Raw genomic sequence first — 24,557 nt, forward strand, 5'->3', positions numbered from 1 at the left:
CTGTTGCTTTGCTAATCTACAAGACATCTCTCGTAACTATGGCACAAATCCCTGAAGGTTGACCAATCTATGTATGGTTTTGCCAATCACAGTGACTAGTTGTTAATTACTGCAACAACATACCTTGTCTATAGCAAGCCCAGAAGCTGAAGAGAATTAGTGAATGACTATGCCAGTTCTTTATTAAAATTAAAGGCTTTTAATTTGAGCATCAGAAATGGGGATCAGATTGAAAGTGCTTCAATCACAAAATGTGGGTAAGGGATGGCTGACTTACTCCAAACATGACCAACTTTCTTTGTGCAAGGGATGACGCCAACCATTGGGATGTTTTCCACTTGACACCCATAAACTTCAATCTTATCAGGATACCTTCATATCACATCTAGTTAAATACTGCATTTCTATCAAGGGCAATCAAATCACCTCTGGAATTCCGAAAAATTGGTTTATTCCTCATGCTGTAGTTCCTGAACATTTTCGGTACAAAGTGCCCCCCCCCCCCCCCCCCCCCCCTACTATTTCCTATGCTCAGCCTAATTGAATTTGCAATAGCTTCACGTTCTTTTTTTATTTGGTATGTAGAACAGAAACAGAAGTTCAGCAGATTTAAATGCTGTACGTACAATTTGTTATTGTTCAAAAGAACTCATGAATAATAGTTTAAGCATGGATGTTGCATAAAAATGCAATACATTTCAATACAACAGAAGAACGGCACCAACAAGATTTTCTTTATATGCGATCTTGGCTTTCAAATGAGCACCATATAATATATTATCCTTAAAGGCATAATTTATTTTTAAACTGAGCTAAACGAGACCGTTGAGGAAGAATGTCATGAATGATCAGATGATAATTTTTGAATATGTGGATAATTTTTTGCCAGGGTACAGGGAGAATTCCTGTGCTCCTCAAGATTGTGCCACTAGATCTTTTATGTATTTTTGTGAGAGCAGATTGGGATTCAGCTTAGTGTCTCCTGAAAGATGAAGGACCTGCCCCATAAGTTCAGAAATTTCTATCTGTTTTTGAATGAACACACAATGACTGGGCCTCCACAGCTCCCTTGGATAGAGAACTCCAAAGGTTTATCAGCCTCTAAGTGAGGAAAAAATCCTGACTTTTAAGTCTTAACCGCTTGGCCATCATTATGAAACTGTGCCTCCTGGTCCTAGATTCTTATGATTAAAGTCAGAGGAGACATCCTCGCTCCATACACTCGATCAAGAGCTTTAAGAATGTTGTTATATTTTGATAAGCTTGCATCTCATAGTACAGCAAGAAACAGCTCATGATGACCTTCAACCCATGATGGTTTTGTTGATCATGATTTAAACCGACATCAATTGTTGACATCCATTTAAACTGCACATCTGTCTACACATGCTCTATATCCCTGAGTCTGAAGAAGGGTTTCGGCCCGAAACGTCGCCTATTTTCTTCACTCCATAGATGCTGCTGCACCCGCTGAGTTTCCCCAGCAATTTTGTGTACCTTGCTCTATATCCCTTCTTTCCCTGCCTGTACATTAGTCTGTACAAGTTTCTAAAATGTTATTATACCTATTTCCCCCATTTTCTCTGGCAGCCCTTTCCTGGCACCTATTATCCTGTTTTTTAAAATAAAAACTTGCCTCGTAAATCTTTAAACTTTCCCCCTCTCACTTTAAAACTATTCCCTGTAATATTTAACATTTCCATCTTGGCGAAAAAAGACTCTGGCTCTCTATCCTTTCTATTCCTTTCATAATTTTATATACATCCATCAGATGTCCTCTCAGCCTCTGACGCTCCAAAGAAAACAATTCAAGTTTGTTCAACCTCTGCTACTGTTCTCTAAACTAAGCAGCATTCTGGTAAACCTCTTTGCATCCACTCCTGTGATGTGGTGACCAGAACTGCACACAATATTCCCAACGGGGCCAAAGCAAAGTTTTATATTATACAGTGTCTGCTTATAGGATATCATCTATTTTAAGTTGTTATAAACATCAAACTATTAAGCTGAATTCTTGCCTGCAAGGCCTGTTATAATTCTAATTTAATGTATTTTAATTTGATTTATTATTTAACCGTTTTTTAATTACAAAAGGAAATTGAAAGGGAACATTTGTAGGACGGGTAAAGGGCTGGGCACTGAAACAAATTGATAAGCTCTTTCAAAGAGGCAGTGCAGTTGTGAGAGATCAAATAGCCTCCTTCTGTAGAACATCAAATTGAAACAGATCCATCATTCCCATGTTCTGCCTATGGTCCAGAATGTTGATAGTGATTGCAATATTAGTTGAGTTTTGCTATCCAGTAAATCTGCCTTGCGGTGTCACCATTGGTATTGATTTTAATGCTTGATTTTCCAAATCCAGTGCCACAATTGGGTATTTGAACAAATGTTTGTGGACGTTTGAAAACTAGGATAGCCACAGCGATGTTGTACCTCCTATGCTTTTTTAAGTTATTTACATTTCAGAATCTTGGCGTCCTAGGCAAGGCTAGGATTTATTGACCCAACTCAAATTGCTCCGTAGAAGTAGTGTGGGCCACCTTCTTGAACTGCCATAGACCTGATGATTTTACTTCTGGAACATAGAATATGCATGGGAATGGGCCTTTTGGCCCGTATTTTTTGTGCTAAAAGTACTGTTTCTATTCTACTGTGCTGTTGGTTAGGGAGCTCCCTGATTTAGACTTGGTGATGATGAAGGAATGGCAATATATCTTGAAATCAGGATAGCATGTAACTTGGAGGGGAATATGCAGGTGACAGTGTTCCTATGTGCTTGAAGACCTCTCCTTTATTGGAGACTAGACCAAGTGCAGACTCGTTGGGTCTGCTCCCCCAACGGGGTGCTCCCCCAACGCAATATTGCACCACTCACCCGTTCCCCCAATGCAACTGAACCCGTTCCCGAATGTAAAATTCCAGCACTCACCTGCCTCCCTCAGCCTAAAAAATCTTTTAATAAAAATCTATTTGCACTTCCCCTGCCTGCTGCATCTGTTCCAATTGTAATACCAATTGGTCCTCCCCCTCCTGTTGAAGCACTTGCTGTGATATCCCATTGAGGTGAAATGTTCAGAGTGTTCCTGTGTTGCAACTTTGTATCAAAGTGTGTTGGAAGCTGGCAGGAATGATTTTAACAGTAAAAACTTGTTAAAGTTGGCATTGTTAAAGCCTTAAAATATAGCATCATCACTGGAAACTGCTGGAAAAAGGCTCTCTGTGAGAAGCTGCGGTTACCATTGGGAACATCCCATTGTGATATCATTGTGGCACTCGGCAGCTTGAGAACCCATTGTAATTGGTGCACTGTGAGTGGCATTTTGACATCATCACTGGAACCTGCTGGGAATTGCTAGGCTAGAGTCATAGCTTCTGGGGTGCCTGGCGTCATTATTACAGCTGGATACATAGGGTTAATGCATAGTCTTTTACCCAGGGTTGGTGATTCATGAACTTGGGGCATAGGTTTAGAATGAGAGGGGACAGATTTAATAGAAACCTAAGGGGCAACTTTTTCACACTGACAGTGGTGGATATATGTAACGAGCTGCAGGAGAAAGTAGTTGAGACAGGTACATTTAAAAGACTTTCAGATGGACAGGGAGGATTTAGAGGGATATGTGCCAATTTTGGGCAAATGGGACTAGCTTAGATGGGCATCTTGGTTGTCATGGAAGAGTTTGGTTGAAGGGTCTGTATGCGTTCTGTATGACTGTGACTGAATGTTATCTGGGTCCCATGGGGGAGAGGGAATCGAGCAACAGAGTGCTCCTTATTCTTCACCAATTAGAGAAATGGACAGCAGAGCCAAGAAAATATTTTTTTTTTCACTTAAGTTTATAAAACTCCAATTCACTACCCAGGCGTCTGGATATACATTTACTGAGTATGTTCAAAGTTAGGATTGAAAGATTTTGGAATGCAAAGGAATCAAGGAAATGGGGATCAATTGACAAAATTGAGATGAGGTACAGGACTAACTGTTATCTATTGGATGCTGACGGGGGCTGGTGAGGCACGTGCATGGAGCCCACGCTTGCATCTGCATTCTTTTGTTCTTATCGTGCAGGTTATCGGGCTCAAGGGGGTTTATTGCTGAAGCATTGTCCTAAGTGCAATTTAGCTGACAAGTTTACTTCAGCAAAAGTTGCTATTTCAGAAGCCTGAATGACTAATATAATATTGTGAAAGACTATTTTGTTACAGAATAAACAAAAATCTCAAACATTCTATTTGCTTTGGAATTTGGCGGGATTTCAGAATCTCAGTCACTACAGAGTGTGTTTGCAGAGTGTGGACTGGAGATGTTTTTTGAAGCAGCTCTATAATAGTCCTTACAGCTGTTAACAGTTCATAGGATAATAGTAACATTATTCATCGCTATTCAAATGTGCATGACTTACATTTCAGAGAAGTCAGGTTTAGAGAATGTCAGGATTTTCCTGAAACATTTCCAATGAGATCTTCAATAAACTGCGAACTAATTTCCTTTCATTGGCAAAAATTAGCATGCAATGCATTGTGTTGCTGTAATTACTTATAGTTCTTTATGAAAGTTTTCTTTGTGCAGATGTAACCAGAGCTATGTACTGTTTTGTTGCATTCTAGATTCTTCCGAAAATGTCCTTGCCCTTCTTTAGATTGAAAGGCAGCAGTCTGCTGAGTATGTGCAATGTTGGGACAATTTCTTATGCGTCGCAATATGTCAAAAATGTTGAAAAGTACATCTAGACAATAAGACAGCTGAGCGAGTACAAAGTGCAACAAAAGTACTAAAGTTGGTAAGTGACAAAGGCACACAAACACTGTCCTCCATTATCAATCATTGGAACACACACTTTTACAACTTTGTCAGTGCCAAGACGTGGCGACACTTGCGTATTGCCTAGGAGAGGCCTGCTATATGATTTTACCAGGTTGTATGCAAATCAAAGCATTTCAATGTACCTAGGAACATGTAACAACGTATTATTGAAGCACAGAAAGATGCAAATGTATCCATCATTCCTTGGCCAACCACACTTCTAACAGAGAAGGTCGGCGGGTTCAAGTTCATTCCAGAAGTCTGAATGCATGATAGAGGCTGATGGTCCATTATAGCACTGAGATAGTGTTGCTCTATTAGAAGTGCCATCATTCAGGTCTTCATTACCTGTAGCCTTAGTTATACTGGTCCATTCTTGCAGCTTTCCAATACTTACCTTTCATAATCTGTAATCTTAAATCTCTGCTTCCCACATCGAGTTCCGCATTATCCCACTCATCAAACATCCGTAACCTTGCCAATCTACTTTTGTAACGGTCTACCAATAGATGGGAATCCCAGCATAAAGCTTCACATCATATCCATCCACTGCCTATCCCTACACTGTTTCTGTCATTACATCTAGCCTTGCGTTCACATCTGTATTCACTGTTTCTAGCACGAACACATGTATGACATTTTAAAAAGATCTTTGGAAGCCACGTTTAGAATATAGTGTGCACTTCTGGGCTTTCTGCTACCAAAATCATGGAGGGTCACTGGAGAAGTGTCGAGACAGATTTCCAAGGATGACACTAGAATTCTTAATTTATTTCCATTTGTGATCAGTCCTAATAAATATAGCCACTGACAAATCAGATAAGTAAATTTGAAGAAACTTACGCTGGAAAGACTCAGCAATGTTAGTGTATCAGGTCAATTACTTTTGGTTAGAACTGTCTCTTATCACCCAGCTGGTAGTTTCACTGCGGGTGGTCATTGGAGTTGACAAGCAATCACCTTTACTGACACTTGTGCAGATACTCTATTAAACAATGTAATATGCAGCCTTCATTATCGAGCTTACTGTAACATAAATAAGGCATGCTTATTAAAAAGACTTTTTATTTCTGAAAATCTTGCAGGGGGAGAAAGGTGATTGCAAGTCAGAAGCTCTCTTGGCCCTAACCTCCTTACCCCAGTGATGTTTTATAACATTTTTTTTAATAACGCAAGGCTTGTTTAGGAACACATCTATTGTGTAAAAGCAGAACAACCTGTATTTGGTAAATCTTTGTAATCTGCTACCCTGGTTCTGTCTGTTGGTATTATCTGATACTAGTGTGGTACTGTGTTTCAGAATTATATGGTTCTAGTTTGTCACTGTGTGTCTCCATATAATTAGTTCCTCATTTGGTACCCTGTATCTGCCTGGCATCTGACACTAGTCCATTTCCATGTTTCTCTGTACATATGGTATGTATTTCAGTGTCATCTGGTACCAGTCTGTAATTATGTCCCTCAAGATGATCTGTTACTTGTTTGGTAATGTGTGCTTCAGTGCTATCTGCTACATGATTATTTCACTCAACATGCTTTTATCTGATTTAGGCCTGGTGCTGTGTGTCTCATTACGTTCATGTTTGATGCCATGGGATAAATGTGCAGAGGTGGCAAATCGTTCTTTTTGAGCATAAATTGGATTGCTCTCCTGATTATATTGATTCACACTGCTAATTGGACATCAAGGGTTGCACACTGGTGTTGCCGATAGAGTTGCTATCTCACAGTTCCTAAAATCTACATTCAGTTCTAATCTCCACCGCCTTCTGTGTGAAGTTTGCATGTTTTCCCTGTGACTGTTGGGTCTTCTTGGGGCTCTGCTTTCCTTCTATATTTCAAACACGTGCATTTTAATAGGTTATTTGGTGTGATTCAAAGGTTCAAAGGTTATTTTATTGGTCACATACACCTAGGTGTAGTGAAATTCGTCTTGCCATGCAGCACATAAAGAAAGAATACAAACATAACAATAATAAAGAAATTTAAAGTCACAACTAAAGTCAAAATTAAGTCACAACTGTTACTAGGAAGGAGACACAGATCTGCATGACCATCTGCCTATGGTCAAACCATTCCAGACACTAAGGAAATTAAAAAAAATTAAGTTTATAAAATACCAGACTGATGCTGGCAACCAAGCAAGTCTTTAGGTTCAGGTTCATTATTGTCCTGTGTACCGAGATACAGTAAAAAGATTTTTGTTTGTATGCTATCCAATTAAATAAGATAATACTGTACATGAATATGAACAAGCCAAACATATGTACAAGAGGTAGAGTGAAAGAAAAATCCCAGAGTACAGAATATAGTTTCTCAGCAATGTAGCATACCAGATCCAAAGGAAAAAGTCCAATGTCTGCAATGAGGTAAGTTAGAAAATTGGGGCTGTGCCCTAGCTTATGGAGGGTCAGTTCAAAGTCTTCTTCTTCTTTCGTGTGGCGTGCACAGCCTAAAGTTGTTGGACAACTTGTTCTATTTGATCTTCCGTTTGTGTACGTCGAGTTGATTGCATTAGTCGAAACAGGGCGGACCACGTGAAGGTTGCAATCTTCCACCCCGTTCTAAGTCATAGCAGAGGGAAAGCAGCTGCTCCAGAGTCTGGTGGTACATGCTTTCAAGCTTTTATATCTTCTTCTGCCTGACGGGAGTGGGGAGACGAAGGAGTGACCAGGGTCGTAAAGGTCCTCAATTATGTTGGCTGCTTTCCCAAGGTATAATGAAGTGTAGATGGAGTCAATGAAGATGAGTTTGGATGGGATTATGATGTTGAAGGCAGAGCTATAGTGGAGATGCAGGAAGGGATTCCAATAAACAGGAGTCTGATGTAGATGTCCTTGTTGTCTGGGTGTTCCAGAGATGAGTATAGGGCCAGAGAGACGGCTTCTGCTGTGGACTGCAGTGGATCAATGCAGTCTGGGAGGCTGGAGTTAATGTGCACCATCACCAGTCTCTCAAAGCACTTCATGCTGGTGGACGTCAGAGCCACTGGACAATGGTCATGAAGGCAGGTCTACCTTGTATCTTTGGCCCCAGGATGATGTGGTCTTCTTAAAGCAGGGGGGGGGGGATCTCAGAATGAAGTAATGAGAGGTTAAATATGTATTTGAATACCTCTGCCAGCTGATCCATGCAGGTTCTGAGGACATGGACTCCATCCGGGGCCAGTTGCTTTCCATGCATTCACTCTCACACAAATTGATTTTACATCTGCCACATTAACTGTTGGTGCAGGCGCACCTGAGATCAATGGTGCAGCCTTCAGTTCAAAGCCAGCGTAGTTTGCTCATTGAGTTCATTGGGAAGGGCCATGGCGTTGCCGGTGATGCTGCCCGACTTCACTTAGTAGTTCATTAGAGCATGCGAGATTTGCCACAATTGGCGATTATCCATGTCGTTGGGACTCTATAGTCATTATATATGTGCAACCGATGATATGGTAATGAAACAAGAATGCGATGAGAACATGTACATTACTGCTCGGGGAAACCTGTCTACCGCCCCTTTCTACATCTCAACTCTCCTGCTACCACCTATTTGTTATATCCCAGACTTAGAAACATAGAAACATAGAAACATAGAAAGTAGGTGCGAGAGTAGACCACCAGGTCCGTCGAGCCCGCACCGCCATTCGCTCATGGCTGAACACTAAACAGACACACTTACCCACAAACAGTAGACACAAGACACAGAACACAAGACACTACCCTCCCCTTTATACCGCTATCACCCCTCTCCACCCCAAGAACCTCGTGATCTCCTGGGGGAGGCAAAAAAACGGATAAAAACCCAGGTCCAATTCGGGAAAAAAATCCGGGAAATTCCTCTCCGACCCCAATCCAGGCGATCGACACTTGTCCAGGAGATCACTCAGGTCTTACTATACTAACCATACCTAGATCCATATCCCTGCCCTCTCCCCGTAGCCCCTTATCCCCTTGGCAGCTAAAAAACCATCTATTTTAGTCTTAAATATATTTAAAGTTTCTGCTTCCACTGCTCCCTGGGGCAGTGAATTCCATAAATTAACCACCCTCTGGGTGAAGAAGTTCTTCCTCATCTCAGTTTTAAAAGAGCCCCCCCTTATTCTGCAACTATGTCCTCTAGTTCTAGTTTCCCCGATCATTGGGAACATCCTCGGTGCATCCACCCGATCAAGGCCCCTCACGATCTTATATGTTTCAATGAGATCGCCTCTCATTCTTCTAAACTCCAAAGAGTAGAGTTCCAGCCTACTTAACCTTTCCTCATATGTCAATCCCCTCATTGCAGGAATTAATCTTGTACACCTTCGCTGCACTGCCTCCAGGGCTAGTACATCCTTTCTTAAGTATGGACCCCAGAACTGTACACAGTATTCCAAATGTGGTCTCACTAATACTGTGTACAGCTGCAGCAAGACCTCCGTGTTTTTATACTCAATCCCCCTAGCAATAAAGGCCAAAACTCCATTGGCCTTCCTGATTGCTTGCTGCACCTGCATACTAACTTTTAGTGATTCATGTACTAATACCCCTAGATCCCTTTGCGTTGCATTACAACGCAGCTCCTCCTCATTTAGAAAATAACTTGCCCTATCATTTTTTTTCCCAAAGTGAATGACTTCACATTTATTAGTATTAAATTTCATCTGCCAAGTTGTTGCCCACTCACCTAGCTTATCTATATCCTTTTGCAGACTCTTCCTATCCTCCTCATCCCCTACTTTTCCTCCCATTTTTGTATCGTCCGCAAATTTTGATATATTACACTTGGTTCCCTCCTCCAAATCATTTATATAAATTGTGAACAACTGGGGTCCCAGCACCGACCCTTGCGGAACCCCGCTAGTTACCGGTTGCCATCCCGAGTATGAACCATTTATCCCCACTCTCTGCTTCCTATTTGTTAGCCAATCCTCTACCCATGCTAATATATTACCCCCAATCCCATAATTTTTTATTTTTAGCAATAGTCTCTTATGTGGCACCTTGTCAAAAGCCTTTTGGAAGTCCAAGTATACCACATCCACCGGTTCCCCTTTATCCACCCGGGTTGTTACTTCCTCAAAGAATTCGAGCAGATTCGTTAAACAGGACTTCCCCTTCACAAAACCATGCTGGTTCTGTCCGATGAAGTCATGTTTATCCAAGTGCCCCGTTAGTGTTTCTTTAATAATTGTCTCTAACATTTTACCCACCACCGATGTTAGACTAACCGGTCTATAGTTACCCGCCTTCTGTTTACTTCCTTTTTTAAATATAGGTGTTACATTGGCCATTTTCCAATCCACTGGGACCGTTCCTGCCTCCAGGGAGTTTTGGAAAATTATCACCAATGCATCCACAATCCCCACCGCTATCTCCCTCAAGACCCTTGGATGTAATCCATCAGGCCCAGGGGATTTATCCTCCTTCAGTCTCATTAATTTCCCTAATACCACCTCCTTGGTGATCTTAATAGTATTTAGCTCCTCCATTCCTACCGCCCCCTGTTTATCCAGCGTTGGAATATTTTTTGTGTCTTCTATGGTGAAGACTGATACAAAATACTCGTTTAATGCCTTTGCCATTTCCATGTTCCCCACCAACAACTCTCCAGTCTCACCCTCCAATGGACCAACGTTCACCTTAGCCACCCTTTTTCTTTTTATATAGCTATAAAAACTCTTACTATTAGTTTTTATGTTGTTCGCTAAATTCCTTTCATAGTCTATTTTCCCTTTCTTAATTAATCTCTTAGTTATTTTTTGCTGACCTTTAAATGCTTCCCAATCCTCTACCCTCCCACTATCTCTGGCTACCTTATATGCCCTTGCCTTCAGCCGAATACTATCCTTTATAGTTTTACTGAGCCATGGCTGACTGTTCTTACCCTTACCCCTTTTTTTCTTCATAGGAATAAATTTTTCTTGAAGGTTATACAGTATACCCTTAAACGTACACCACTGCTCATGTACCGTCTTATTCTTGAGTCTGCTATCCCAGTCAACTTTGATCAGCTCAGTCCTCATACCTTCATAATCCCCCTTATTTAGACTAAGCACCCTAGCCTGAGTTTCAACCTGCTCCCCTTCTATTTGAATATGGAATTCGACCATATTGTGGTCACTTGTTCCCAACGAGTCCCTAACTATGACATTTTTAATTAATCCTGCTTCATTACACAGGACCAGATCCAAGATTGCCTCCCCCCTTGTCGGTTCTGTGACATACTGTTCTAGGAACCCGTCTCTAATACATTCTATAAACTCTTCCTCTAGTCTACCCTGCCCAGTTTGGTTTGCCCAATTAATATGAAAATTGAAGTCCCCCATGATTACAGCAGTTCCCTTTTTACATGCGTCAACTATTTGCAGATTTATGTTCTGACTAACAGCGTCACAGCTATTTGGAGGTCTATAAATTACACCCACTAGTGTTTTTTTCCCCTTATTATTCTCTATCTGTACCCAAGCTGTTTCACTATCCTGATCCTTCAACGCAATATCCTTCCTCTCTATTGCCGTTATTCCCTCCCTTATTAAAAGGGCCACCCCTCCTCCCTTTCTTTCCTGTCTATCTTTCCTAATTGTCGAGTACCCCTCTATATTTAACTCCCAGTCCTGATCCCCTTGCAGCCATGTCTCCGTAATGGCCACGATATCATAACTATATATACTTAATTGCACCGTTAATTCATTTATCTTATTACGAATACTCCGTGCATTTAGATAAAGCACTTTCAGATGATTTTTACTACCCTTCCTTTCCGTTTTTGCCCCTTTTACATCTAGAGCTTTATCTTCACACATTCTGTCTCCTGTCTCATTTTGACTTACCGCTTCCCCACTGATACCCTGCTCTATTTCCTCTACCCCTGCCGTTATTACCCCCCTTGATACCTCCCCCCCGCTACTTAGTTTAAAGACCTCTCTACTGCCCTAGTTATATGATTTGCCAGGACCCCAGTCCCAGCACCGTTCAGGTGAAGTCCGTCCTTACAGAACAGATCCCCCCTGTCCCAGTACTGGTGCCAGTGGCCCAAGAAACCAAACCCATTATTCCCACACCAGTCTTTGAGCCACGCATTTAGCTTTTTAATTTTACGTACCCTCGCCGATTTGGCCCGTGGCTCAGGTAGCAATCCGGAGATCAGTACCCTCGAGGTTCTGCTTTTTAATTTATTCCCTAACTGCTCAAACTCCTTCAGCAGATCCTCCTTCCTCGTCCTTCCTATGTCATTGGTCCCCACATGGACCACGACCACTGGATCCTCCCCCTCCCACTGCAAATTTCTCTCCAGCATCGCAGAGATATCCTTAACCCTAGCACCGGGTAGGCAACACAGCCTTCGGGACATGTTCTGCTGGCCGCAGAGAACCGTATCTACCCCCCGAATAATACTATCCCCTATCACTACGGCATTTCTTCTAACTCCCCCCTCTTGAATGGCCTCCTGATCCACGGTGCTGCAGCCAGGTTGCTCATCCCTCCCACAGCCCCTGATCCCGTCCTTACATTGAGTAAGAGCCTCGGTCATGCTCGTCAGGGACAAGGGCTGTGGCTCCTGCCGCATCTCCTCCTGGTTCCCCCTACCTGCCTCGCTTATGGCCACACCTTCCTTTCCTTGCTCACTGCCTACTGAATTAGTTAAACTGGTCGGTGTGACCATCCCCTGGCACAAAACATCCAGGTAATACTCCCCCTCCCTGATGTACCTCAGCGTATGAAGTTGGGTCTCCAGCTCATCAATGCGGAGCTGGAGTTCCTCTAGCCTCAAACACTTACTGCAGCTGTAGGGATCTTCTACATCAATGGTGTCGACAAATTCCCACATCTCGCAGTATTGGCACATCTCCTGACCGCCCATCTTATATAAGTAATTAACTGGTCCTATTTAAGAATCCCCTACTGTATTGATACACCCCTTATTTATATAATCCTACCTCCTATAAATGGGAAAGTACTCACCCCAGCCGTAAATTACCTACTGGTTTGGCTGTCTAGTGGTAATTCCTTCCGCTCTTCCTATCTGTTCCACTGCTCCCTTGCAGTGCGTGGCAAACCTCTTTGCCTCTGTTAGTCTCTGTTAGTCTCTCGAGTCTCTCGAGCCGCGGCTCCGTAGTCTCTCGAGCCGCGGTTATTAGGGGAGCAAATAGGTGTAGGAGCAGTAACACATTGAGGGGCAGAAGGAAAGGTGACCATAACAACAGCAATCTGTGTTTATATAATCACTTTTAACCATAAGTTGCCCAAAAGCACCACAGAAATATTATTAACCGAACAGCAATAATGATTCATGTCATTAGCCTAGCTTAACAATTTTTCACTATATTAACTCTGCATTTCTCCCTCCTCAGATGGTGCCAGACCTGCTATTTCCAGCATTTGTATCTTCAGGTAAAGAAGTTTCTTCTCAGTTGTTTATTGAAATGATTGACAGTGGTTCTGTTTTTATTTCACATTACCAGCGCCTGCTATTTTCTATTTTTTAAATACCAGATAATACCGACACAAAGTACCAGTCTAATACATGTAATAATTAGTTATAAAATGCAATGTAGGTTTCAGCTGACAATGACATATCAAATCCTTACAAATATAAGAAAGTAATGAGATGTTAGCCGATTAGTACCATATAGTACTGAGACACAATGTGTTAGATTAATACCAGATAATTACTGAAAGACACGGCACCAACAAGTCTCAAATAACATTGACAAACAAAATCAACACAAGAAATATTTCCAGATTTGTAAAAGTTAATACTGAAACACAATGAACTGGACTAGTATTGTGTGACAGTAAGTCGCTCGTGTTTAAAGGATGGATATCTCTTTTTTTTTATAGTCCATAACCATCCATATGCTTTGTGTAAATATCCACAAATGTGTCCTACAGAAAATTACGAAATTAACAAAAAAAAGTACTTGAAATAGCATTGACGTTACTTTCATCCAGAAACATGTGCTAACTTTGAACCTGCACTGTCCCCCGACAGGGTGAGGCTCGGTTGAACGCAGCTGCCAACAGCTTGTTGTCTATCAAATGTGGAAGAATGTCAGTCCTTAAATGTACATCGTCAAAGGCAGAAAAGCAGCAAGATCATTAAATCCCGCTGCCAAGGAGGAGAGAGGGGGGAAAGAACTCCATGATTTTCAGAAAGGGTCATTGATGTCCTAAAAGAGAGCTTCATGCCAAAAGGGATGTCTTCTGCACCGTGGTAACTGAAACCGTCACAGCTGCCATTTGGAGGCGTCTACCAAGCGGTACCCTGTATTGTCTCGTCAAGGAGTGAAAATCATCAGATTACGAAGCAATGCTACAAGAAATCTGATGACCTGATTAGAGACGTCAAAGTGAGTTCTTCACCAATACAGGTGATATGGGGTGGTTGAGTTCCCGGAAAATGTGCCTTATTGCGCTTTTCCATAGCGCGAAGCCACATCTTTGCATGCATCCAGCAATGCAAGTTGAAAATCTTTTTATTTTTTTTTAAGTATTTAATAATTTTTTCACATAAATTCAATTGGAGCTAATTTTATTCTGTTTCTCATGTTTCCAGGTTCTGATTTGTGAATTCTGTAAGAGCAAATTTCCACAACAAGAACAGCTGTGAAACAAGGGTAGCTGGCATAAACGATTCTCTTTCATGCTGACACCTGTACAAGCTTGCATGCACACACATCTGCTAATCACACAAATTATTGCTCCATCCACACAACCCGCTGCCTCTTAAACCATCTCCTATCCTCACCAATGCCGCTCACCACCCAAGGGCAGATAATAGAATGGTTAGCCAACGTCTCTCAACACAAAAGGATTTGAGTATAGGAGCAGGGAGGTTCTACTGCAGTTGTACAGGGTCTTGGTGAAACCACACCTGGAGTATTGCGTACAGTTTTGGTCACCTAATCTGAGAAAGGACATTCTTGCCATAGAGGGAGTACAGAGAAGGTTCACCAGACTGATTCGTGGGATGTCAGGACTTTCATATGAAGAAAGACTGGATAGACTCGGTTTGTACTCACTAGAATTTAAAAGATTGAGGGGGGATCTTATAGAAATTTACAAAATTCTTAAGGGGTTGGACAGGCTAGATGCAGGAAGATTGTTCCCGATGTTGGGGAAGTCCAGAACAAGGGGTCACAGTTTAAGGATAAGGGGGAAGTCTTTTAGGACCGAGATGAGAAAAACATTTTTCACACAGAGAGTGGTGAATCTCTGGAATTCTCTGCCACAGAAGGTAGTTGAGGCCAGTTCATTGGCTATATTTAAGAGGGAGTTAGATGTGGCCCTTGTGGCTAAAGGGATCAGGGGGTATGGAGAGAACGCAGGTACGGGATACTGAGTTGGATGATCAGCCATGATCATATTGAATGGCGGTGCAGGCTCGAAGGGCCGAATGGCCTACTCCTGCACCTATTTTCTATGTTTCTATGTTTCTGTTTAAGCAAAGACGGTGATGAAGTGGAGGGAAACCAATGAGGCCTTCATAATTGCAGTATTTGTTCCAATAAAGGACAGCATCCTCCAATTAACAGGCCAAGGGGCTAGCTCGCCCAAATCTCCAAAAGCAAGTGCTGCCAATGTTTTGTTGTTATGACGCATCATTTGATTAGGTCAGCAGCAAATGCTATCTTGTCTATTTTGCCATATCACCACAAGGGTGTATTGACCACATTTTCTGTTTGTCTTTGCAAGTATCGGAATAGACCGTGTATGTTCCCCCGGCTGATAGAGGCCATAGCGCAGGATGAAATAGAGGTGCAAGAAGGGACATAGACAGGTAGGGAAGAATATTGATGATGACCTCATTGTGCTTCTTGCTGCTCACAGCACCACCTCCGAGACTGGCTTCATGAAAGAATGAGCCAAGAGGCGATGTCCACCAAACTGGAAATCATGCACATGTTTAGGAAGGAACTGCAGATGCTGGTTTACACCGAAGACAGACACAAAATTGTGGAGTAACTCAGCGGGGTCTCAACCCGAAATGTCACCTATTCCTTTTCTCCAGAGATGCTGCCTGACCCACATATTTTGTTTGCTGGGGATTGGTGGCAATCCCATCTGACAGTCTCTTTTGTTCCAGTGACAGTGACAATGGAGGCACAGAGGCTGTATTTTATCTTCCTAGATGGTCGTTCGCTGATACAGTTGGAGATCTCATCTGTGCTATATAAGACGAGAATGAGAACTGTGAGGAGAGGACATATGTGGACATATTCAACTCGGCTCTGGGTCTGAAACAATGGAGCTGCCATAAACCATAGCATCGTATCTATCCAGCCCCTCTAATGCGCAAGCTTGGGAAATTGATATCCTACCTCACTCCCAAATCATCTCCCACCTTGACCTCTCCAGTGCCCCATGCCCCACAGCCAACCATTCCACATTGCGGCCTAACTTGGCTGTGGCCCACATGTGAAGCTAGTCTGTCCAGGTCGACAACTTCTTTAGAGTAATCGGGACTCAGTGCTGACTCAAAGGGTAAGGATAGCACATTGGCGTAGCAGATGCAAGGGCCCAGAGCCTCAGGAGTAGTTTGTGCTGTTTGCATGTTCTCTCCATACCCAAGTGACGCTCCCCCAGTTCTCCAATTTCCTTCCATACAGATTAAAAAGAATCAAATGTGCACGAGCATGTGTGAGAGAGAATAGGTCTCAGTAGTACAGAAAATGTGAATTTTTTCTAAATCTCCCCTCTAAATTTCCCCTCTAAATGGACAAATGGAATTGCTCTTTTTAGAGCTAGCATGGACCCAATGAGCCAAATGGCCTCCTCCTGTGTTTTGTAAGAAGATAAGAAAGGAAGTAACTTCTATCAGCAAGACTGCAGCTGCACAAGGGATCGCACAAGTTAATAATGGGCACCAGGAGATTTTAAGCAACTTACAAGCTTGCCAAATGGCAAAGGCACCACAAAGTTAAAGATCCAATGTAGAGATGTTTTCACTCATGACCGAACCTTGAACAAGGGGACATAGACACAGATCACTGTGAAAGTATGAGAAATGTATTTTCAAAGTGGGTGGGGAATCTCTTGAATTATCTACCCCAGTGGGTTGTGGAGGCTAGATCATTAGTAGTAGTTAAGGTGGAGGTGATTACAATGAATAGCGTAGATTATTCTTGATCATATTGAATGATGGGACAGTCTTGAAGGGCCAAGAGGCCTGATATTTTCTTGTGTTATAGAATCGCACATCACAGAAACAGGCCCTTTGACCCAACGTGACCATGCCAACCCTAGTGACGCAACTGTTTTGATTAGCAATTTTTGTATTATTTCACTTTGTGTTGCTGGTGCATTTACAGTCATCTATAACATAGTTAAAATGTGTCCTCATTGATGGAAGATCCTGCATTCTGCAGGGATAGGTTCTCCATTTGATTCAGCTGCTAGCATTACTAATAATAATAATAATGGATGGGATTTATATAGCGCCTTTCTAATACTCAAGGCGCTTTACATCGCATTATTCATTCACTCCTCAGTCACACTCGGTGGTGGTAAGCTACTTCTGTAGCCACAGCTGCCCTGAGGCAGACTGACGGAAGTGTGGCTGCCATTCTGCGCCTACGGCCCCTCCGACCACCACCAATCACTCACACACAGGCAAAGGTGGGTGAAGTGTCTTGCCCAAGGACACAACGACAGTATGCACTCCAAGCGGGATTCGAACCGGCTACCTTCCGGTCGCCAGCCGAACACTTAGCCCATTGTGCCATCTGTCGTCCCAATTACTGTGCACCTTGAAAGGTTGCTGATGGCATGTTTGATGTCATCAATTCAGTGCCAAGTGAAATTCAGAAACTACGTGCAAGAGAATCTCACCCTATTGAGTTTAGTAAACTCTGTGTACTTTTCTCCCATGTGAACAGGCTGCAGCGAGCTGTGTAGCTATCCAGTCGAGGCCTTCATATCAGCAGGGTCTCTTTAAATATAGAAAACCCCTAACAAAGTATCATGATGTACACCAAGTCGCATTTGAACTCTTCCAAAGAGAGTACAGGTTGGAACTTTTCAGTTTCAATTTCTGTTGGTGGAAATGGGCATTATGACTGGTGATATAATTAAGTGTGCGTCTGATACAAGGAAGCCATTCAACGTTCTATTATGAACCGCGCGACAGACGGTCTTATGTATTTTGTAACATTCACAGGACTGTCTGACTACTCGTCATGGATCTGGTTACGCTTTACATTTAGCCCAAGATGAAAACCTCCTGGCCAATACATTGACATCCATTGAGCTAACGTCGCACGGACTCGGGCTGTCCGAGCTGGCAGCAGTATCCAATGATTCATTCAATGATACTTTATTGCCACATGTACCTAGGTACAGTGAAATTCTTTGTTTCTATATGCAGTTCGGTAAAATCATACACCCAACCTCACCTAGGCAGTGCGCAAAGAGTTAGCAAGTTTCTGGCGCCGATAAAGTTACAAAAAGTTCATCAAACAATTTTATCATCTCGCAGCGTTGAACCAGGCCTGTCGCCGTAGGTGGCCACAGGTCCCCCACTGGGTCCTCCTTCATTCTCGGCAGCCCCCCGCCGGGTTCCCCCTTTGTTCTAGTCGAACAGCCCCCACCCCTGCTGGGACCCCCCCCCCCCTCCTTGTTTACGGCTGCCGAGTTGGATTGCTCCCGGTGGCCCTCCTGGCTCTCAGCGACCCTCTTCGCTTTCAGTGGTGTGGGTCCCCCAACGCTCTCAATGGGCCCCCCCACTGGCTTGCTCTCAGCGGCTCTCCTCGCACTCATTGATGCGAGTTCCTCCTCACTCTCGGCGGTCTGCCCGCTGGGTTGTTTGGCTCCACGGCACATCCCGATAGCCATCTGCAGCCGCGCGGCGCATCTCTGGTTCCGCGATGTGTGAGTTAAGCCTGCCATTGGGATGGGCCACGGCTTGCCAGGATTCCTTGTAAAGCTGTCGATAGCACTTGAGACCTCGGCTGCACTGAAACCATCCAATAAAGACCAATTATCGGTCAAATGTCAAACAAAATGATGTGGAGCAACTTATTGGCCATTATTTTTCCCTTGCCGGGAATCTGTTCCACCAGCCTCTCTACTCTCTTTAAGGTAACCTTGGAACATGCTCCCTTCCCTCTCTTATCACTATCACCAGTGCAACCATCCCTCATTAAACACCATCTCTGCAAATAGCAGCAGTGGCTCTTGTGTGGTGCAGGTTTGTCTTTAAGGGATAGCTCCTGGAAACATAGTAACACTAATGAGGATTTTGTTTAAAGACTGCAATGGTGTCCAGTATACCTAAAAATAGAATATAAACTTCTAAATCATAATCTTTTTTTCTTGGTACATAAATGATACCAAAGACGATTTGGAGTGGTGTCTTAGGGGAAGTATTAATGTATTTATGGAATTCAATTAGCCTCTAGCTGGTTTTCTACCAGTAATAATTGAAGAGACTGAATGGCAAGAATTTCTCCCCTGCTTTCATGTGGTGGGTGACCCTTTAATACCAGGACATTTCCTAGTGTTGTAGTATCACCACATTTTTTCGGATGTCCGGGTGAGGTACCAAAATAGTCTACTTCCACAAATGAATATCACAGTGATTGGAATAAAACGACAGGGTGCAATACATCGTCATCAAGTATTTCCTGACCAGCCACATGCAGAACCTTGTTTTTGTTCCACATTTGCAATAGCTTGGAAACAAGAATCAAACCACATCTATGGAACAAGAATTTCCTCTTTCTTCCACAGCTCTGTTAAAGCCAAATGCTTGCTGTGAAATAGATATCTCGACTTTAAAGAAAAACCACAGTAGGGTTTTAAACTCAAGTGAAACCATTTCCTTTTCATTAACCTTGAAGCACACTTGGAAATGGGGGGGGGGGGGGGGAAGCAACAATGCAGGCTTGAACTGTGTTCTGGTGTCACAGCTGTGTCTTAACTTTTCAGAGTTTGCAACTCATTATTATTGAGTGTCTTATAGTTTTTTGGAGTTCTGTGTTGCCATAATTTGGAGCATCGGGTTGAAGAAAGCCGAATGCATTTGCATTTATAGTAGTGCTCTTCGCAACTGCAGGATGTCTTAAATATTTTACAACCATAAAAATATTTTTGATGCATGGTTAGGATTGTTATATATCAGTTAGTTCATAATCTAATACAAATCATCTACTATGTGTTTCATTTTTACTTGGTGTATGATGTTGCATAATTATAACCCATCAGGGTTTTATCATCAATCTGAAGGACAAATTTGTGCTCAAATGTATTGAATATCAATTGTGAAAAACATAATTTATCTGAAGTGCACAGCCCTTTTGGAAAACATGAACATGTACATCAGGAATAGAAACAGGTCATGTGGGATGTTATCTACTGTGGAAATCTTTCACCCTTTGCTTATCACAATCACCTCTTATTTTTAAGTAATAACTTCCAATTCTAGACTCTCCCAGAAGTGGAACAACGATTCAACAAGAACCTTGTCAAGTCCTCTCAGGATCTTAATTGCTTCTATCAAGTCCCCAAACTGTAGAGAACACAGATTGAGCTTGCTCAGCCCATTCCAGGTATCGGTCTTGGCAAACCTCTTCTGAATGGCTTTTAACAAATTGGCTTTATTAAGGAGATAAATACTATTCACAAATGTGGTCTCTTCATTGGCCAATGTAACTGAAATACTATCGTCAGATCTTTGTTTTAAATTCGAAGAGTAATAAAGTCACCATTCTGTTAGCTTTCCTAAGTGCTTGTTCTTTCTCCATAGTAGTCTTTTGTGACTCGTGTATTGAGACATTGAGATGCATCTCAAAGCTCTGCAATCTCTCACCTTTAAATAACGTGCAATTTTTATTGCAAAAATGGAGACGTTCACATTTTTCCACAATGTGCATGATTTGCCAGACCTTTACCCATTCACTTAAGCTGCTTAAACCCATTGTTGTTCCCTTCTCACAACTTCTCACAGTGGCGCAGCGGCAGAGTTGCTGCATTACAGCACCGGGTGCTCCAGTTTTCTCCTTCATCATAAAGACATTCAGGTAGGTTAATTGACTTGTGTAAATTGTTCTTAGTGTGTCGGATAGAACTAGTATATGGGTGATCATGGTCGGTGTGGACTCGGTGGGCCGAAGGGCCAGTTTCCACACTGTATATCTAAACTAAACTTTTCTACCTGTAATAAAAAGGAACTGCAGATGCTGGTTTATACCAAAGATAGACACAAATGCTGGAGCAACTTAGCAGGTCACGCAGCATCTCTGGAGAAAATTAATAGGTGACGTTTTGGGTTGGTTCTGAAGTAGGCTCCCAACCGGAAACATCATCTATCCATTTTCTACAGAGATGCTGCGTGACCTGCAGAATTACTCCAGCGTTTTGTATCTCTCTTTGCTTTTCTACCTGTCTTTGTGTCCTCAGCAGATTTTGCAACCACAACATTCTCTGTTTCAAATAAATCATTTGTGTAAATTGTAAAAGGTTAAGGCATTATTCCTTGTGGCTGTAACACTATATTCTACCCTTGGGTATTTTTCTCTTTAACCTACCTGTTGTAATGGTTTGATTGTACGCATATATAGTATGAGTGGATAACACACAAAGTTTTTTTTTACTGTAATGGCAAATCGTGTGCACGTGACGATCGTAATAAATCAATACCAAAGCATGCCTATTGCCTGTTTTCTGTTAGTCATTCAATCATGTTCGGACCAATATGTTGGCTCTAATGCTGAGCTTTTATTTTCCACAATAACCTTTGATGCAGCATATTATCAAATGCCTCATGGAAATCTAAACCCAGCGCAGTCTGTGTTTTCCCTTTATCTGCAGCACTTCAAAGAAGTCAATAACTTAGTCATACACGATTTTCCTTTCCCTTTTCTGCACTACTTTGAATTTTTTGTGTCCTGCTATAATGTCTGTAATAACAACTTCTAACATTTTCCTGTGACAGGTGTTAAGCTAGAATTCCACGACTCTTCTGTGTGGAAGTACTTTCTGATCTCACTCTTAAATGAACACACTAATTTTAATGTCCTCTCGTTCTTAATGCCCTCAGAAAAGAAAATAATTTCTCTGCAATTACTCTATCAAATCCTGTAATCAATTCGAAGATCTTTTTTTTCCAGTAACACAGTTTTCATAAGAGATTTGAACATTTATATATCAGTAACATAACAATGGTTAAATAGAAACTTGAGCGATTTGACCCATTTCATGGACTTGTTTGGTGAGTTGTGTTTATAGGGGAATGTCAGGATTAGTAATCCCAGATATTTAACAAAAGAACATATGAAATGGAGTCAGAGGTATAGGCCATTTGGTCGCTCATGCCTGCTGAGTCACTGCTGAGTAATTTTACATCTTTTTCTCAGGGTGGAAATGTCAAACTTTAGAGAACTGTACAATTAATGTGCCTGTTTCCACACTGTATCTCTCCAAATAAACTAAACTAAACTAAACGGACATAGCCTAAAAAGGCCAGAGGAGGAATGTGAGGATGTGTGGGACATGTTTTTATTTTAACACAGAGAGTGGTGGGCACCTAAAACACGCTCCTAAATGTGATGAAACAGATGCGATAATGGAATTTAAGAGGCTTTTAGACATATGGACATGCAGGGAATGAAAGCATAAGAATCACATGCATGCAGCGATTAGTTTAACTTGGTATCATTTTCAGCACACACATTATGGGCATAAGGCCTGTTTCTGTGCTACAATGTTCTGTGAACATAATAATTGATCTTTTACCTCAGTCCCATTTTCCTGTTGCTATCCTATATCCGTTGAAACCTTATTGAAGATAGAAATGAAACTAAACTCGAGGATAGAAATGAAACTCAGCAACTAAATTTCTGCAGCTCTCTTAGGGTGTGAAGTCCAAGTATTACTCTCTGGGTGAAGAATTTTCTGCTCTCTCATTCTTTAAACTCTAGGGAATATGGCCACTGAATCTCTCTTCATAGGCTAATCCCTTCATCCCAGGAAACAATCAAGTATATAGAGTCATACAGTGTGGAAAATAGGCCCGTCGGCCCAACTTTGCCACGCCAACCAATATGTCCCATCTACACTAGTTCACCTGCCTGCATTTGCCCCATATCCCTTTAAACCTATCATGTACCTATTTAAATGTTTCTTACCAAACGCAGTGATAGCACCTATCTATATGGTTGTTGTCTTCCCTCTGTTGTAATTAGATGCTTTCTTGGATGTGGAGTCCAGCTCTATTTAAGTATAAATGAAGCCGCCAGAACTGTGCATGATTGCTGTAAGGCATTTAGTCTCGTAATCAATTCCTGTTACAGAATATAGCAACATACATTTTGCCTTTCTAATTACTTGCTTTATCTGGATGTTAACGCAATGATTTGTTTACAAGGACAACCAAGTCCTTCTAAAAACCACAATTTTTCAGTTTCTCACCATTTAAAAATAGTTTTTTACTATCAAGGTGGTTGAGTTCACATGTTTCCATAATGTGTCCCGTCTGCCAATCACTTACCATGTCAGTGGCCCCTTGAAAGTTTTTTCAATTCTTCTTTCACCACGCTCTCACCCAGCTTTGCATCATCGGTAGCCTTGGTTTCATACACTTGTTGCTCTCATTCAGACCACTCACCCAGATAGTAAATAGCGGGCATCCCAGCACCGATTCCAGTGTCACACCATCAGCTACACCCTCCAAACCCCAAAATGACTTACTCCAAGTTGAGAAACAAGAAATTTCAGATGCTGGCTTGCATGATAGATGACGTTTTGCATTGGAACCCTTCTTCAGTCCAGCACTTTGTATCTTATTTATTTCCAGTCACTGTTTCCTCCCACTAACCAGATATGATTCCCATCCCCAAATCAGGTGCTCCAGTTATGTTTTGCAATTTTACTTTATTGAATACCTTCCAAATGTCTAAATATATCACATACACTAGTTTATCCCTTGTACAGTCTACTTGTTATACCCTCAGAAACAAATAATATATTTGATCAACTTAATTTTCATTTCACAAATGTTGATTCTAGTCAATTCAATTACTTTTTTTTCCTAAGTGCTTTGTTACTACTTCCTGAATAATTATTCCAATATTTTTTTAAAGTACTGATTTTTGTTCATTAATTTTCAAAAAGTATTCGGTTTGTGGACAGCTGGATTTGTAGGTACAGGCTGCCATAACCTGGGAGAGTTTAACCATGGTTAGATATTGGGCAGCTATAAGGAAGGATTGTAGATTCTGGTATGATGGAGGAATAATACATGATTCAACATTTCCTTGTCAAGGAAGTTATTCAGACATTCGAGTCTAAGCCATCTCTCACATTAATCCTACTGGTTCGAGTCCCCACCTAACTTCTCTATAACTACAATTTCCTTGTAACCCATTTTATCTGACATGCCCAACATCATACCCGTCTGACACTTACAGCGTAACCAATTTACAGAAATCAACTATCCTAACATTCTTGAAATGTGCAAAGCAAATGGAAACCCCGAGGGAACTCACACAGTCACAGAGAGAAGGTGTAAACTCAACACGGATAGATGTCAGGATTGGTAGCTGGATACTGTGCCACCTTGATGATAAAGGTCAGGTTGAGCATGACATTTAGGTATGAGCTGTGCCACTTTCTCCATGCTGACCTCAAGGCACTGTCAAATCATCTGTGCATAATCATTGTCTTCCCATATTTCAAGGATGTTAGGATAGTTGACTTCTGTAAATTTTGTGATGGTGACTCTATGATATCAGAGGGTGCCATGCACCATTCTGACTTTGAAATATATTACTTTTCCTTCATCG

The 24,557-nt window shown here is 41.8% G+C and overlaps 1 long non-coding RNA gene across 1 annotated transcript; it reads left to right on the top strand.

Moving 5' to 3' along the window:
- The first annotated feature begins 4,617 nt into the window (after positions 1-4,617).
- Positions 4,618-20,761, top strand: LOC116981326. The gene is made up of 4 exons (XR_004414211.1): positions 4,618-4,784; positions 13,128-13,167; positions 13,769-14,126; positions 20,723-20,761. It is a non-coding gene; the product is annotated as an uncharacterized LOC116981326 (long non-coding RNA).
- The last annotated feature ends 3,796 nt before the right edge of the window (positions 20,762-24,557 follow it).

This window comes from Amblyraja radiata, chromosome 15 (genome assembly GCF_010909765.2).
Source record: "Amblyraja radiata isolate CabotCenter1 chromosome 15, sAmbRad1.1.pri, whole genome shotgun sequence".
Classification (NCBI taxonomy): Eukaryota; Metazoa; Chordata; class Chondrichthyes; order Rajiformes; family Rajidae; genus Amblyraja; species Amblyraja radiata.